Source organism: Caretta caretta, chromosome 3 (genome assembly GCF_965140235.1).
Source record: "Caretta caretta isolate rCarCar2 chromosome 3, rCarCar1.hap1, whole genome shotgun sequence".
Taxonomy (NCBI): domain Eukaryota; kingdom Metazoa; phylum Chordata; order Testudines; family Cheloniidae; genus Caretta; species Caretta caretta.
The window spans coordinates 51,772,805-51,788,489 of record NC_134208.1 but is presented as its reverse complement, the minus strand read 5'-3'; the positions used below and the strand labels follow the sequence as shown (position 1 = coordinate 51,788,489).

The 15,685-nt window shown below is 37.9% G+C and overlaps 1 protein-coding gene across 1 annotated transcript in view; it reads left to right on the top strand.

Annotated features, from left to right (window-relative positions):
- Positions 1 to 15,685, top strand: part of EYS (eyes shut homolog) — a 1,269,973-nt gene that overhangs the window by 806,626 nt on the left and 447,662 nt on the right. The gene's annotated exons all lie outside the window — the stretch shown is intronic.

Sequence of the window (15,685 nt, the reverse complement as noted above, 5' to 3'; positions counted from 1 at the left end):
TTTTCCACTGAATGCATCTGATGAAGTGAGCTGTAGCTCACGAAAGCTTATGCTCAAATAAATTTGTTAGTCTTAAGGTGCCACAAGTACTCCTTTTCTTTTTGCGAATACAGACTAACATGGCTGCTACTCTGAAACCAGGGTTTCAGATATTCACAACAAAGCCATATGTCCCTCCTCCCCTAAGGTATTGTAAGTGCAGATGGTATGGACCTGTAGGAACTGTTTGTAAAGGGAAAATGAGATGCAATAAATGTGGGGGAGAGCATTACTGTGAAAATTGTATAGAAGGGACAGATGTCAAATGTAAATTTGATTTTAAAATTAACTTTAATAAAATGTATATATCAGTGATGGTAATCACCATCTATCATCTAAAGCAATGGTTCTCAAAGCCGGTCCCGCCGCTTGTTCAGGAAAAGCCCCAGGTGGGCCAGACCAGTTTGTTTACCTGCCGTGTCTGCAGGTTTGGCCGATCATGGCTCCCACTGGCCGCGGTTCGCCGCTCCAGGCCAATGGGGGCTGCGGGAAGCGGCGTGGGCCAAGGGACATGCTGGCCACCCTTCCCGCAGCCCCCATTGGCCTGGAGCAGTGAACCGCAGCCAGTGGGAGCCGCAGTCGGCCGAACCTGCAGACGCAGCAGGTAAACAAACCGGTCCGGCCCACCAGGGGCTTTCCCTGAATAAGCGGCAGACCGGCTCTGAGAACAACTGATCTAGAGGGTGTATTGTGGCAAGATAAAATGAAGAGATACAAAAGACAAAAACTGTTATAACGTATCTTATGAGGAAGCTGTAAGGAGACTCAAAGCATAAGGTGGAGAAGGAAGAGACAATCAGCACAGGAAAAGGTGAACTGCAGAAAAAGCCTCATTCTATAAAGAAGATGATAAATACTACAGAAAGAACAGATGATGCTATATTAGTAGGTTTATTTCATTTATGATAGAAGTGACAAATTGTACATCACAAAGAGGAAAAATCAGAAAAAATGAAACATAGCAAGGGCAGTGGAAATATACTTGTATATTAGCAGATTGTCAATGGACTATATTCATGCAGTTTTGAATGAGATTAATGGTGAAATATGATTAGTATGGTGATCACAATCTTTTATTGGAATGTGTGCAGTCTGATAGCACATGGTCAAGAACTAAAAGAAAATATCCTGGAAATGAAAACTAAACAAGACATCATATATATTCAGGAAACAAGCTTAGTTAAAAATCTTGCTTTTAAAATTCCAGCGTATATTGCCTTTAGGCAAAACTGAAAACTAGGAAGAGGAGAAAGCTTTTGTACTTTCATAAGCGAAAGATTAAACTACATAGCAGTAGAGAATAAAGAAGTAAGCCTATAAAATAATGCTTTTGAGATCCCAATGCAGAAAAGAAATATTTCTTTAACGATTTATAATATCTGTAACTGATGTGGAAAATTAAAAATCTCAGAGCTACAAGAAACAGTGAAGAATGCTAAAACACTGTTGATGGTATACAGAGACTTAATCAGACCTGTTATTGACTTTGACTGCCACACTTTTGGGCCAGTATAACAATCAGAACTTAAAAATCAGATTTAATACAAGCCCAGGCACTATAAATTGTGTATGGTGCATTTATTACAACACATACTTGCGTACCACTAGTACTTTTTAGTGAAATGCCAGTTACACTACTAGACCTCACTTTCTGGGCCACAGTGAATGGGAACTGCAATGATGAAAGTACCAAACAAAGAGATGAGGATTGGTAAGAAATTTGATAGGTGACCTATACCACACAATTTTAGAACTCAACATGCTGTTGGAGTTAAAGTGTGGATGCAGGAGTTGAAAGACAAGGAAAAGCTGAACAAAGTCAAAACTTTTCGTCATGGGAAAATTAATTAGGGATGGAGAGTCACATGCCCAAACATGAATTTAGATTTATTTTATAAAATTAAGGGTAAAAAACATACAGTAGGTATAAAAAATTATGTATACCAGCATACTGATGAAAAGTGGAGGTTTGTCTGACGAATATATATATATAGATGAGTCCAAAAAACAAACAAAAACAAAAACAGAAATAGTAGGGGCTGCATATTGTATATCAAAATTGGGAATTAGTACTTCTAAAAGAATAACCAGTTATGTATCTGTTATGATACCCAAGCTAGTAGCAATAATGACAGTATTAAATTGGACCTGGGATGTATGCCCAGCAGCGGAAGTCATTTTTTTTTATTCAATCTCAAGCCTCATGGCGATAAATAAGGGTGTCTCAGTAGGTAGAAGTGATTTAATCAGGGAAATTATATTTCTTATAACGGAGTTAGTACAGATGTGGATTCATGTAGCATTAACTTGGATCCCAGCATATTGGAGTAACAGGGAATGACATGACCAACAAATCTGTTATGAAAAAAGAAAAGGAGGAAGGATTGACATACAAATACCCTTGAGTAAAGAGGAATTCAAACGCTTAGTACAGAAAATTTTGAAAGAAAAATGGCAAGACATTTTGATTCATGAAAAAAGAGGAAGAAGATTTTTTGAATTGTACTCTAGAGTTGAGAATAATGACATACTTCAGGGCCTGGATAGGACTAATGAAGTGCTTTTGTTTAGAATACTATCTGGCCATTATGGCATAAACAAAAATCTTTTTTCAAATCAAGAGACACAAAGATGGACTATTAAGGTAGAAGAAACAATTCATCACTGTTTAGGGGTACATAAGGGCTTTCATAAAGAAAGGGAAAAGCTTTCTGAGAAATTCAAATTTCTTAACAAAAATATCAGGGAAATGGGATATTATTAAAAAAAAGCATTGTTATATTACCTGATTGACATAGAACAGAGATCTTGCTCTTTAGATGGCAGGTGTGCAGTGATCTTGCTCATTTTGTTGGTTTCTTGCCTTAAGTAAGCACCTAGACAGCCCGTACCTATTTGCTACCCATGTAGGTTAGCCAGGTTACATCACTAGAAGATTGGATGGGAAATTGGGCTTGTTACATGGTCAGATCCCTGCTCCTACTTAAGGTACCATAGGGTTGGCCCTACCAGTGTTTGATTCTCCAGCAGAATCTCCTAGCAGAAATCCACTCACACTTTGCAACCACAAAATGTGATCCATTAAATTACAGCACAAGATGAGTACTTCTGCTGTACAGTGACACTATTATGCACAGCAGCAAAGCATGACATTTAATCCAACTCAGATGCCAGTATTTCCACAGATAAATAGAGAAGCAGTTAGACTAATAAGGTCCCCGCCTGGGGGTAATATCCCATATTAGTACATGTCAAAAATTTGATAGTCTAAATGTAATCTTTTTATTTGGGGGTCAAGTGTTCAAAATAAAGGAATGGGGCTTCGAAGCAATAAAATTTCAAGCCAAACAATGTTTTCAGATGACACGAATTTTCTACTAGTACCTAATCCTCCCTTTTCAAGGCTTGGCAGCACTGCATCAATAATGAGTTTACTGATGCTAGAACTGAATCACTATATGGATAAATTTCTGAACATCTGAATTTAAGTGCTCAATCCTGACCACAATAATTGTCACAGTGTACATAAATTGGAGGTATGTGGGCCAGATACTAGAAATTAATTTGATTGTAACAGTATTTGCTACTAATAAAATCACAGATTCAAGCTAAAAGAAAAGGAGTATGTGTGGCACCTTAGAGACTAACAAATTTATTTGAGCATAAGCTTTTGTGAGCTACAGCTCACTTAATCAGATGCATCCAATGAAGTGAGCTGTAGCTCACGAAAGCTTATGCTCAAATATATTTGTTAGTCTCTAAGGTGCCACACGTACTCCTTTTTCTTTTTGTGGATAGAGACTAACACGGTTGCTACTCTGAGACTCAAGCTAGTAAGCTCCATGATTTTACATGTTCCTAGTTTCTTATTTAAGGAAAACTGATGTCTACCACCAGACCAAAGTTATTTGTGTGCACAAAATACCAGAAATCTGTTTCTTATGCTGTCTTGCATTTATCTTAAATATATACAATGTTCCTATCAGTTTAGTACTAAGATTCTTTCTACAAGGAGAACAACAACTTCTAGTTTAGTGGTAGAACTGCTTTGCCAAGTGTAGCTTCTCCATTATAGTTTAAACTTTCATCATTGCTGGAACGAAAACTAAAGAAGATAAACTTTTTTTACTTCTCAAGCAAGTTAGTTGTTTTTGGTTTCCTTTTTTTAATCCCTCCCATCCCATCCCCTCCCCCCACCCACACACACACTTGGTGAAATAAAAACATCCTCTGATTACTACATATCCATAAACTCCATATTTTCTAAAGATATTGTCAACAACATATTTATTTTCCTGAGGCCTTTCCTCAGGATACATCATTAAGTGGTTCTTTAGTGTAAGTATATTTATATAACTATATAAATACTGCCACATCCAAGTGATCTACAAGGAGTTATTAAATCAGTTTTCCAAATAATTAATTTTCCAAAACTGTGGTTAGGATAGTCCAGACCAACGTTAGTTTTTTCAATACAAAATAAAGTGGGCACAGTAATAAGGCTGTCTTCTTAGTCACTATAAACTAATATTTGATAGAGGAAAAGAACAGAAAATAATAGTATCCTGTTTCTGAAACTCTTTGTTCCATAAAACATGGGGAATTTACATAATACACATAATTTAATAACCTCACTTAATCCTCCATTAAACTGGAAATAAAGTTCAGTGTGCTGAGCCCTTCAACTACTAATTTAGTGGAGAGATTTTCTTATTTCTCACAAAGCATTCTTTTGACCCTAATATTTTTGCACAATACATATATATTGAGACAGAGCAAGGGGAGCAGGCACCATAAAAGAAGCTTCAGGGAAGCAAGTCTTTCATTTATTTAATAATAGCATTTCTCTCCCCCAGTGGGTGTTGTGGGGATAAATACATTAAATTACAGCGTTCAGATATTATAACAATGGGGGTCATATCAGTATCTAAGGTAGATGGAATTAAATTATTGGAGCAACATACAATGGTTCAGTTCATGTATCGTAAAGTATAAGGTGTTTATTTGAACCTATGGAGCATTCCTAGATTTTCGTTTCTGCATATGGCCTCCCTCTTCCAACAGGACCTATGACCTTCCTTCTCCTCCTTTCTCAGCTTGACTGGGCTCCTTCCCATCTCATATTTCCTTCCTTCATGCGAAGCCCAGAGACTCCTCTCTAGGGGCTAGATCATGAGTTTATGATCCACCCTGAATGCTGGGTATTGTATTGTTGTGCACCTTCTGTTGTGCATATGTTCCAGTTTGGGAGTTCCCCAATGTAGGTACACCATGGGTGCAGGACAGGGATGCAAAACCAAGGATCTGACCACTTCCTGAACACTTCCACCCACCTGCATGGGGAGTGGATATCACAACACTGTGGAGCCAGTTTCCACACCTCTGCTGCTACTAATGATATGGGTAGCTGGCACAGGGGGAGAAGGGCATGGCTTGCATGACTGTCTCATTAACTGGTCACAGTTTTTACCTCTATCTTTTGGGTGTGGCCAAGAGCCCTTTTGAAAAATCTTCTGAGGGCTTCCAGTAAGATTTCCTCCATCCCTTCCCTGTCCTTTTTTTTTTTTTTTTAATAAAAGCGGTCTGAATCCCCAGTCCCAATATTGCAGGGTTAGTGGGGAGCAAAGATCCTGGTATAACAGCTTCTTCCCACTGGGTTCCATTGCTTATATGGACCATTTAAAACAAAGACCACTCCATAGCTAGAAATCCTAAAATACCTTGTGCTATTTGTAAACCCTGAAGATGCTACATTCAGGGCTAAATCTAAATAAGAGTGGGTAGGGAGTGAGGGAATGGGAGGACAGAGTAATTTTGGTGGAACTTCTTGTTTTCCTCTACAAGAGAAAGAGATCTGAAGAGTAAACATTTCAGGATCCCAAAATGTGATTGTGGGAGTGCTCTCATATTTTTCAGGATCAGTTTGTCCATCTCTATGTATGGCTTTTATGGAAAACTCCTAATGAAATTAATTGAAAATGTCCTTACTATAGGTTTATTAAACCATCCTGTAAAAATTCATAGACCGTTATAGCCCTGTTACGCAATTCTATAGGATGGTTCAAAAAACCTATAGACAGGATATCAGGATATCACTCTGTCAAATATTTAGCTATTTGTTAAGTAATTTCTATAGAATCCTGTTGGCTTCATCCTTATTCAGCTGTGTAGAACTTTTTCCTTAAGGGTGAACAGTAGAAATTAAAATACTGAGGATTTTTTTAAAAACAATCTTAAGGTCTGTGAACAAACAGAACCAAACACCATGTTTGTTTGCACACATTAAACTAGGTCCCTGTGCAGCAGAGCATTTAAGCATGTGCTTAAATACATTCCTAATCAGCAAAAATCTTAAGAACATGCTTAAGGTACATTAAAGTCAATGTTACTTGGGAGCGTGTGTCAAAAGTTAAGCATGTGCTAACGTACTTTAATGAAGAGGGATGAATTGCTGAACTGGGGTCCTAGCGAGCAGGATATCCTGCATATTTTTAGATTTTGCAATGAAAGAGAAAATTGAAATTTAAATGGACTAGATGCTAGGCAGAATTAATACATTATGCTCTGTATATTTTCCCAATCTTTGCTGCAGTTTCTTCTCTATTTGTTCTGTAAATAAATGGAGAAGTACATTCTCCAAGGCTGCCAATCAGGTACCTTTCATGAGTACTAAATTCACCTACTGCATTTTCTATTAAATGAAAGCAAAATGCTTGTTACTATTTTGCAAGGACCTGAACTGGCAAACCCTGAAAACATATAACTCCCATTAATTCCAATAAAAGCTCTTGAAAGGTCGAGCCCTAAGTTTGAAAACCAAGGTTTAGGGTTTTTTAATGTTAAATGTTTTGCATTTGTGACGCACAGCTAGAAACGGTTAAAAATCCTGCAAAATAAATAACCCTCAAAAGACACGTGGAGAGATAATGTTTATGTTTTTGTGTATTTGCATATGTATGAGTAGGGTTCACAATCTAATCAACAGTCCCTGTCTATGCTGTATTCTGTTAGTTCAGAGATCAAAAGAAGATCCTAGCATTTAAATGAATTGTAAACACGGGATAGCTTGGTATTCCTCTCTCTTTGAAAAGTAATGTGAATGGTGGAGGAACAAGCAAATGGCCTTTTGTTAGTTCCTATAGACAAGTACCCGTGATGGATCTCCTTCAAAGTCATGCTAATTACCTTTTGAACTCCCAACTTGTCAAAAGACATGAAATTGTATAAAAGATCCTTGGGTCCTGATTCTGTCATCTCAGCTCTGTTTAGACTTCACCAGGGGAAGTTTGAGTTGCAAGACTGAGGTCCCAGTTATGCTGGTATGCCCTGAATATGATATTTGGACATCGGACTATAACCTATGAACTATTTCTGAAATAACTCTTTGCAACTACAGATCTCACCATCTCTGCTTTGAATCTGCACCTCAATGAATTGAATTCATGTCTGTATGTATATTGATCTTTTAACCAGACTCTTTCTCTTTTAGTAAATTTTAGTTTAGTTAATAAGAATTGGCTGTCGCATATATTTGAGTAAGATCTGAAACATTTATTAACCTGGGCAGTAATGTGTCCGATCCTTTGGGATTGGTAGAGCCTTTTCTTTTATATGATGAAATTTAGAGACATTTTAATCATATTTGATGTAGATACCTGGATGGAGGCCTGAGGCTGGGTCTCTTTAGGGGAACAGTGTTGTTTGGACTTCTGAATAACCAGTAAGGTCAAAAGAAGCTGTTTTATGCTGGCTTGGTGAATCTAAGTATTGGAATATCCACCAGCTTTACGGGGATTGTCTGCTCCATTCTTTGCAGTTCACCCCAATTGAGTGACCACAGCTGGCTCCCCACTAGGGAGCATCTAACTGTTTTTTCACAGCATCTCACTGTTTTTTTCTATATTTTGCATCAGAATAATTTTTTAAAGTATCTGAATTAGAATTATAATCAGTCATTAAATCAAAGCTCAAGAAGTGACATATGTTTTTTATTTCCCATGAGTAATGATTGTTTTTTTTTTTCATATTAGTTGAGGGAGAATAAGCTAGTGTTTTTTTTCTAAAATTTTAATTGAGCAAGATGGATTTAATTATACTTAATTGATCATAATAGTAGTTATTAACAACTTAATAATACCAATTAGTTTGATACTAACTGTTGTTTTATAGCCTCTTTAAGATAATAGCTTAATTAGATTATTATGCCAGATTTTCAACACAAATCACGTAATAAATCTTTTCAAATCTGTGGCATCAAAGGAGAAGTTTAGAATTGAAAATGTAGGATCACCACAAGAACAAATCCTCAGTGTATAATTCTGAACCTGTTCAGAATCTTCAACTATAGGAACTGAATCTTTTTGAATAATTTTCCATCATTGTTACAAAACTTAACTTTAAGTCTCTGAAAGGATTCTTTCTTTCATTCCCTCATTTGAGAATGACTGAACATTCTATATTTTTGTTCCTATGAAAGTCTGTCACAAGAAAGAGAGCATAAAATAAAAAGTCACACATTAATAAAATGAAAAGGAGTACTTGTGGCACCTTAGAGACTAACCAATTTATTTGAGCATAAGCTTTCATGAGCTACAGCTCACTTCATCGGATGCTCACGAAAGCTTATGCTCAAATAAATTGGTTAGTCTCTAAGGTGCCACTAGTACTCCTTTTCTTTTTGCGAATACAGACTAACACGGCTGCTACTCTGAAACCTGACATTAATAAAATGGGATTGCTCATGCATGCCTAACCTCAGGCTTTGTTCAAAAATGTCACCTTTTGGAGGAGATGTCAGGATATTTGATTGTAACACAGACAGTGGACTCAAGGTGCCACAGCTGGTGTGGCCACAGAAGTCACAAGCATGAAACTGACGTTGAAGAGAGCATGGAGGGGATAGAGAATACAGAAAAGAGTTAGGTTTGAGCTGTAGTGTTGTTCCAGATTGCAACATTCCCAAAGTTTTAATAGCTTCAGGTCAATCTTTCTTCTTCAAGTATCAGAGTAGCAGCCGTGTTAGTCTGTATTCGCAAAAAGAAAAGGAGGACTTGTGGCACCTTAGAGACTAACCAATTTATTTGAGAATAAGCTTTCGTGAGCTACATGCATCTGATGAAGTGAGCTGTAGCTCACGAAAGCTTATGCTCAAATAAATTGGTTAGTCTCTAAGGTGCCACAAGTACTCCTTTGCTTCTTCAAGTAGTATCCCTGTGGATGCTCCACTTCAGGTGCACCTATGCCCTGCACTTTTGATCAGACATTTTCGGTAGTAGTACCCATTTGTCCCATGCGTACACCCCACACATCCTCATGCCCCACACAGAGACTAGATGGAGCTGCACGGTTCAACTGCCCTCAGTCCTTCTCAACTGCCTTTGGCCTGAGACGGAGTCTGCAAAGTGGGCCTGTTCTCGGTTTAGCATTAAGGCAGAGAGTTAGTTTATAGTTACTTACCTTTTAGTCTTTCTTTCTTTCTTTCTTACCTGTTGGAATACAAAACGTTGTGCCTTTCTATGAATTCTATTACAGTTCACTTAGCAGTAGTGACAGATGTTCACACACCCTTAGGTCAGATGCCAGGTGCAGCGAGTTCTCTGTCATGAGGAGTTGAAGTTTTGAGCTCCCTGTTTGTTTGTTTTTCAGGCAGTCAGATAAACCCATGGTTTTATTTTTCCTCTTTGCTCACCCAACTAAGGCAAGATTCCTGAAAGCTTTGTCAAATATCTCCCCACAAATCAGAGACCCTACTCCTAGGTGAATATTGTCCTTAATTGCTTTATGAAACATCCAGTTGAGCCACTAGCTCCATGCTCATTATTAGATTTATCTATGACAACAGTTTAATGATTACACCCTGGTGTCTGTGGCAAGATCAAATGCATCTGTGGGCAACCCAATTCTCTCTTCTGTATTGAACTCTGCTCCAAACCTCCCATGTTAGGGGAATACTGCTTGGAAGTCACCTGAAGTGGAGCAACAACAGGGACACTACTTGAAGAAGAAAGAGGTTATTTGCCTTGGGCAGTCACTGGAGTTCTTCAAGATGTGTGATGATGTGGGAGCTCCACTGCCTGCCCTCCTTCCTCTCTGCTTTGAAATCACCTTTATGGGGCTTTGTGGTGGAGAAGGACCGGAGCACAGTTTATCCATGCAACCCCATATAGCCTAGGTGTGAGGCATGAGGATGTATGGAGTCTATGCATGGGCTGAATGGGCACCACTGTGAAAAATCTTTGATCATAGGAGCAGGGCACAGGCACACTCAAAATGGAGCACCCACAGGGGGACACATCTTGAAGAACTCCAGTTACTGTACAAGGTGAGTAATCTATTCTTACTTCCACCTTTTACAGAAAAGGTGCCAGGTTTGAAGTTCAAATCTGGATCTGAATTTTGCCAATGCTCAGGCATGTTTGAGTTCAGGGTTTCAACTGTGTTCAACTCTACTGCAAATAAGACTTTTTCTTAAATTTCAGAGGCCAAACATTGTATGAATTCATTGAAATTTAGGATCTTTTCCTTGGTTTTATTTATTTATTTTTCAAATGCCATAAATATTCAGTGTAGTAGGACATCAACCATTGGAAAACTCACAGCTTTTAGTTTACTGTTTGAGGTAGGTATGCAATAATTTCTCAAGGCACAAAATGGCTTTCTTGGGACAAACACAAGAGTATTAACATATGTAGTCATTCCTGGGAATAAAAAAACAAAAGCAATCTCCTCCCTGTCCCCTTCTGTAATGTTTTGTGTGTGACAACTTATGGTTAACACTCTATGGCAGGGGTTCCGAAACTTGGTTCACGGCTTGTTCAGGGTAAGCCCCTGGTGGGCTGTGAGACACTTTGTTTACCTGAGCGTCCACAGGTACAACTGCTTGCAGCTCCCAGTGGCTGCGGTTCACCATTCCCAGCCAATGGGAGCTGCGGGAAGTGGTGGTCCAGCCCGTGCCGCTTTCTACAGCTCCCATTAGCCGGGAATGGCAAACCACGGCCACTGGGAGCTGCGAGCAGCCGTACCTGCAGATGCTGAAGTAAACAGTGTGTCTTCGGCCCACCAGGGGCTTACCCTGAACAAGCCGCGACAGTGCCTCACAAAAAAAAAAAAAGAACAAGCTAGGGAAGAAATCAGCCCCCATACCTGAATGGACAGGACGACTGAATGTAGCAGTAAGAAACAGTAAGTTTTTGACTCCTTAGTTCCTCAGCAACATTATCTTGTGTGCTTTCTGTTAGACCCAATGGGGGGAAATCAGCACCAGCAGCTATAATAAGTGTAAGATGATGAAGCTTCATAGCAAATACTTCATGACTAGGAGACAGAGGTAGATGTTCCCCACCTACATAAACTTACTGATAAATTGTGTGAGGTTTTGCCTTATTCTCTAAATTTTACTGCCTTGTTTCTTGATCCTGCAACTCTGTGTGGAGCCAGAATCAAGAGGATGAATAAAGGGTTGAGGTCCTATCAGAAACTCAAAGCTTTGTAGAAACATACTGTTGGATCAAATTTGTTTCCATTATGTAAATATTTTCATGGGATTTTTTTAAAATGAAAAATGTTGCCATGCAATGGTTGCAACAAGATGCTCCTGCATGAAAACAGACAGTGAAAGCCTAGGTCGACTTACTGTGGTGTCTACACCATGCTGGGTCGACAGGAGACACTCTCCTCTCGTTCCCAGTGGAGCACCGGAGTCAACCACAGAGTGCTCTGCCATCGATTTAGCAAGTCTTCACTAGACCCGCTAAATCGACCCCCAGTGCATCGATCGCAGAAGTGTTGATCCTGCAGTAGTGTAGACATAGCCTGAGTAAAGTGAAATTGACTAGTCTTTTTCACAATTCAGTCTAAGAAATGCAAAAAGGGAACATTTCACATAGTGAAGGTAAAACAAAGTACCTACCCCCTCCCCACAATCAGCTTCAAGAATCTAAGATGCTGCTTGTAACATAGTTAAGGAAGTTGTTGTTTAATATATATATATATATGGATTTTAACATGAGTGTCCCTTTATTACTGTAATTTACACTCTGATATATAATCGTAGTTGGATATAGCAGTTGCAACTCTTATTGTTATTCTTGTTCTACAGAAGGAATCTTAACTTTCCAACTTAAAATTTTATGCTTACAGTAAATATTCAACAAGGAGATCGTTTATAATGATCAAATCGAAAGTGAAATTGTTGGAGACAAGTTAAGTTTCAGTCTTCTTTTTGGATCAGTGGATTTCCTTTCATTCAGGAAGACCAGATACTTGAGAGAATCCTGATTCCCAACCTTACTGACATTTGATAAATCTAGAAAAATGAAATATGTTTGCTTTATTACTTTTTACCATATTGCCATAATCCAATGCACTTTATTTAATCATCACTAATAAATGCCAAGAAGTATGGGGACACCACATGCAGAGATATGGAATTCATGAAAATGTTATTGTAATGTTAAGGAACCCTTATCCCTGTGGTATATCAATAGTTGTCTGACCTTTCCATCCTTACACCCTGAATGGCTTTGGGCAATGGATTTAATTCTACATAGACATAACTCATCTTCAAGGTTATAATTAATAGGTCAGTATTTAATGATTACATTTATGCAAGCACAAATTATGAATCTGAACAATTACTGCTGTTTTGGACTGAGGCACAATTACCAGTAGTTTAACCACCAGAAGTACTTTTCTGTATGCATTTCTACATTTATAATTATGCAAAAATCCTCATCTTCTTCCTTGACCTTTAAAGCACCGTATGTGCTGATTGTAGTAAAAGTATTTTAAATGCTTGATGGAAAATTTATACAGTGCATGTACTGTCAGGCAATTGTATCATCCACAAATGCTAAACAATAATGTTTTAAGGTTGTTAGTCTAATCTGGTCAGTCCGTATAAGATTCAATCAAGCACAATCAAAAGGTACATGGCTGGAACACTAATAAGCATAAGGTGAAACAAGTGCACAGTGTTGAATTGCAAGAACTTGGTCTCTTAATATAAAGTACTGGGCAAGTTTCAAAATATGATATTTGCATATGCAAAAACAATATCTCTACTTATATAAATACATTGGTGATTGGCACACAAGTGCATGTATAGACTATTATGAAGTATATCAGCTGTGCATGCTATTTACAATTTTAATATAGGTATACATATGTACATGTTATTAATTCTAGAGTTGCTGCTCAAAAATATGTGAAGGAATGAATATTCCTTAGTAACTTTCATAAACAAGTTATATGGGCAGCTTCCATTCCTTCAGCGCAGCTGTGGATGAATAAAAAACTCTAATAAATTAGGTTTCATATATTGCAGGAAAAATGCAATTCACCCCATTATCAAAGAAAGGCAGGGGTGAAAGTAAGCTGGTATGGGCCAGTACGGCGTACCAGTAAAAAGTTGCCATCGGTACCATCCTGTACTCAGCTGATGTTAAAGCACGGCTGTGGCCAGTGCCCTGGACCCTTTAAATCGCCGCTGGAGCCCCAGGCGGCACTGGCCAGGAAGTGCGGATGGGATGACTGAGGGATACTGACCCCCAGCCCCGCCCCTTCTGCCCAAGGCCCCGCCCCTTCCCAGGGTCAGAACTGGCCCCCATACTTAATGTTATTTTCATGCCTGAAGAAAGGGAAAAGTTTTAGACATCTAAGTATCAGATTCTCTTAAAAAATTATCTCTACAGATCCCTGTTCTGGGACACGCATCCAAAATGCCACATTAGGTTCAAACCTAATAGAAATACTTGAATGTTGACAAGAGAGACAAGGTGGGTGAGGTAATATATTTTATTGGACCAACTTCTGGTGGTGAAAGAGACAACTTTCAAGCTACACAGAGCAACACGGTCACTTGGAACTGTTAGCAAAACTATCATAGTGCATAAGCAAGAAACACTGCCAGCAGACTTTGTAGTATGCAAGTGACTAGTATGGTGTGTGTGTGTGTCCTTGTGCACATGTGTGTACAAAATCCCTATAGAATCTCTGCAAAAATCTTCTTTCACTTAATAGCTTTGACTTCAATTTTCTCCTTCCTCTTCTCCTTAATTTTGGCTATTAGAATGCTTCTAATATTTGATTAGAAGAGTCTGAAGGCAAAACCTATGCAGTGAAATTGAAACAAAGAATTATAGCAGCATTTTTTTCCTTTCAACCTCTAAAGAAATGCCATCCTGGGTCCTATTTGAATATTTTAATGGGGATAATTACATAATGTGTAATCTTGTTAACGCTAGGCTTGTCCAACACAATTAATACAGATATGATCTTCTACAAAGAATGTGCTGCTGTATTCATTTCCCCATTGATATACAGCAGCAGGAACAAGCCACATGATTCTTATAACTTATTGTTTCTAAATGCAAAATAATTATTGTATAATGAAAATAAAATTAAATTAAAAAGTGTATGCCTTCTGCACCTTTACAATGCTACGGAAGACATTCCGAGATTCAATCTAATAAGTGTTCTACCAGTTTTTATCAGGGAACTATAGTTTGAACCCATATATTCAGGTAAATGGCACAAATCCTGCTGGAATAATTAAACCATTTCATTTTTTAAAAATGAAAATATGAGAAGATTTAAAATGTCATACTTTGATAGTACAAGCAGTACAAGCTTTAATTGTATTTCACCAGAATAACAGAAAACAGCTAAATTTCATGGAAATGTCTTAAATAATAATTTCATGAGGATGGCATCCTTTCCACCATTTTTAAAAAATATTTCAGAGAATTTAACAAAGAATGATATCTCTCCTATCTAATTCTAGTCAACAAGTTGGCTTTATGGGCAGAACATACAAACTAGAAAGGATATCATTCTCTGTTAAACCTGAGACCATATTGTTTTCATCCTGCTACATTCTAAAGGACGTTTACATAGTGTGGAAAAAGTATTTTGCTCGTAAAAGTGTTTAGAATGTAGTCCCTTCTGTTTAAATGCAATAAGTGTGTTGGCATGATTAAAGATTTCATGAAAGGAGTACAAACAAATTATGCAGAAAATAAACATATACCACTATCTACAAATGTTGCTAATGTAGATCTGCTTTTGCTCCCACTGAAATAATTGGCAAAGTAAGACACTTCTTGGAGAATTCATTTTGCGTGTCAGTGGTTGGGAGAAGGAAGAAAATAAAAAAAGACTGGCTTTCATGAGCTATGTGTCACCAATCAAGGCTTCTGCAGCTAGCTCTGTGTTATCTAAAATTAACTGAATTCATGTATTTATCCACAGTATCCTAGTTACATTAGATAGGTAGCCTCTGCTTTTGATTTTGTTCATTTGCGGCATACCTTCCTGTTACAGCTGCAATATGAAGATCCTTGAATCATATTAATCAGCCAGCTGGCCAAACTTTAGTGCTTTGGTCTGGCTCTTAAACAGAATTCTACATTCCTGCTGTGCAGAGAAAAGGAAGGCAGAATGTTTGCTGCTGGTTGGTTAAAGGAACATAAATTAATGTTCTATTATTAAAAGAAAGAAGAAAAACTAAGTATCGCACTAAGTATTTACAGTTAACAATTTGTTCCTGACTCTGCCTCTTATCTAAATTGAAGTCAGCACTGAATGCTTCACTGATATACATCTTGCAATGATATTAAGCCTATATTTAGCAATTACAGAGCCTCAT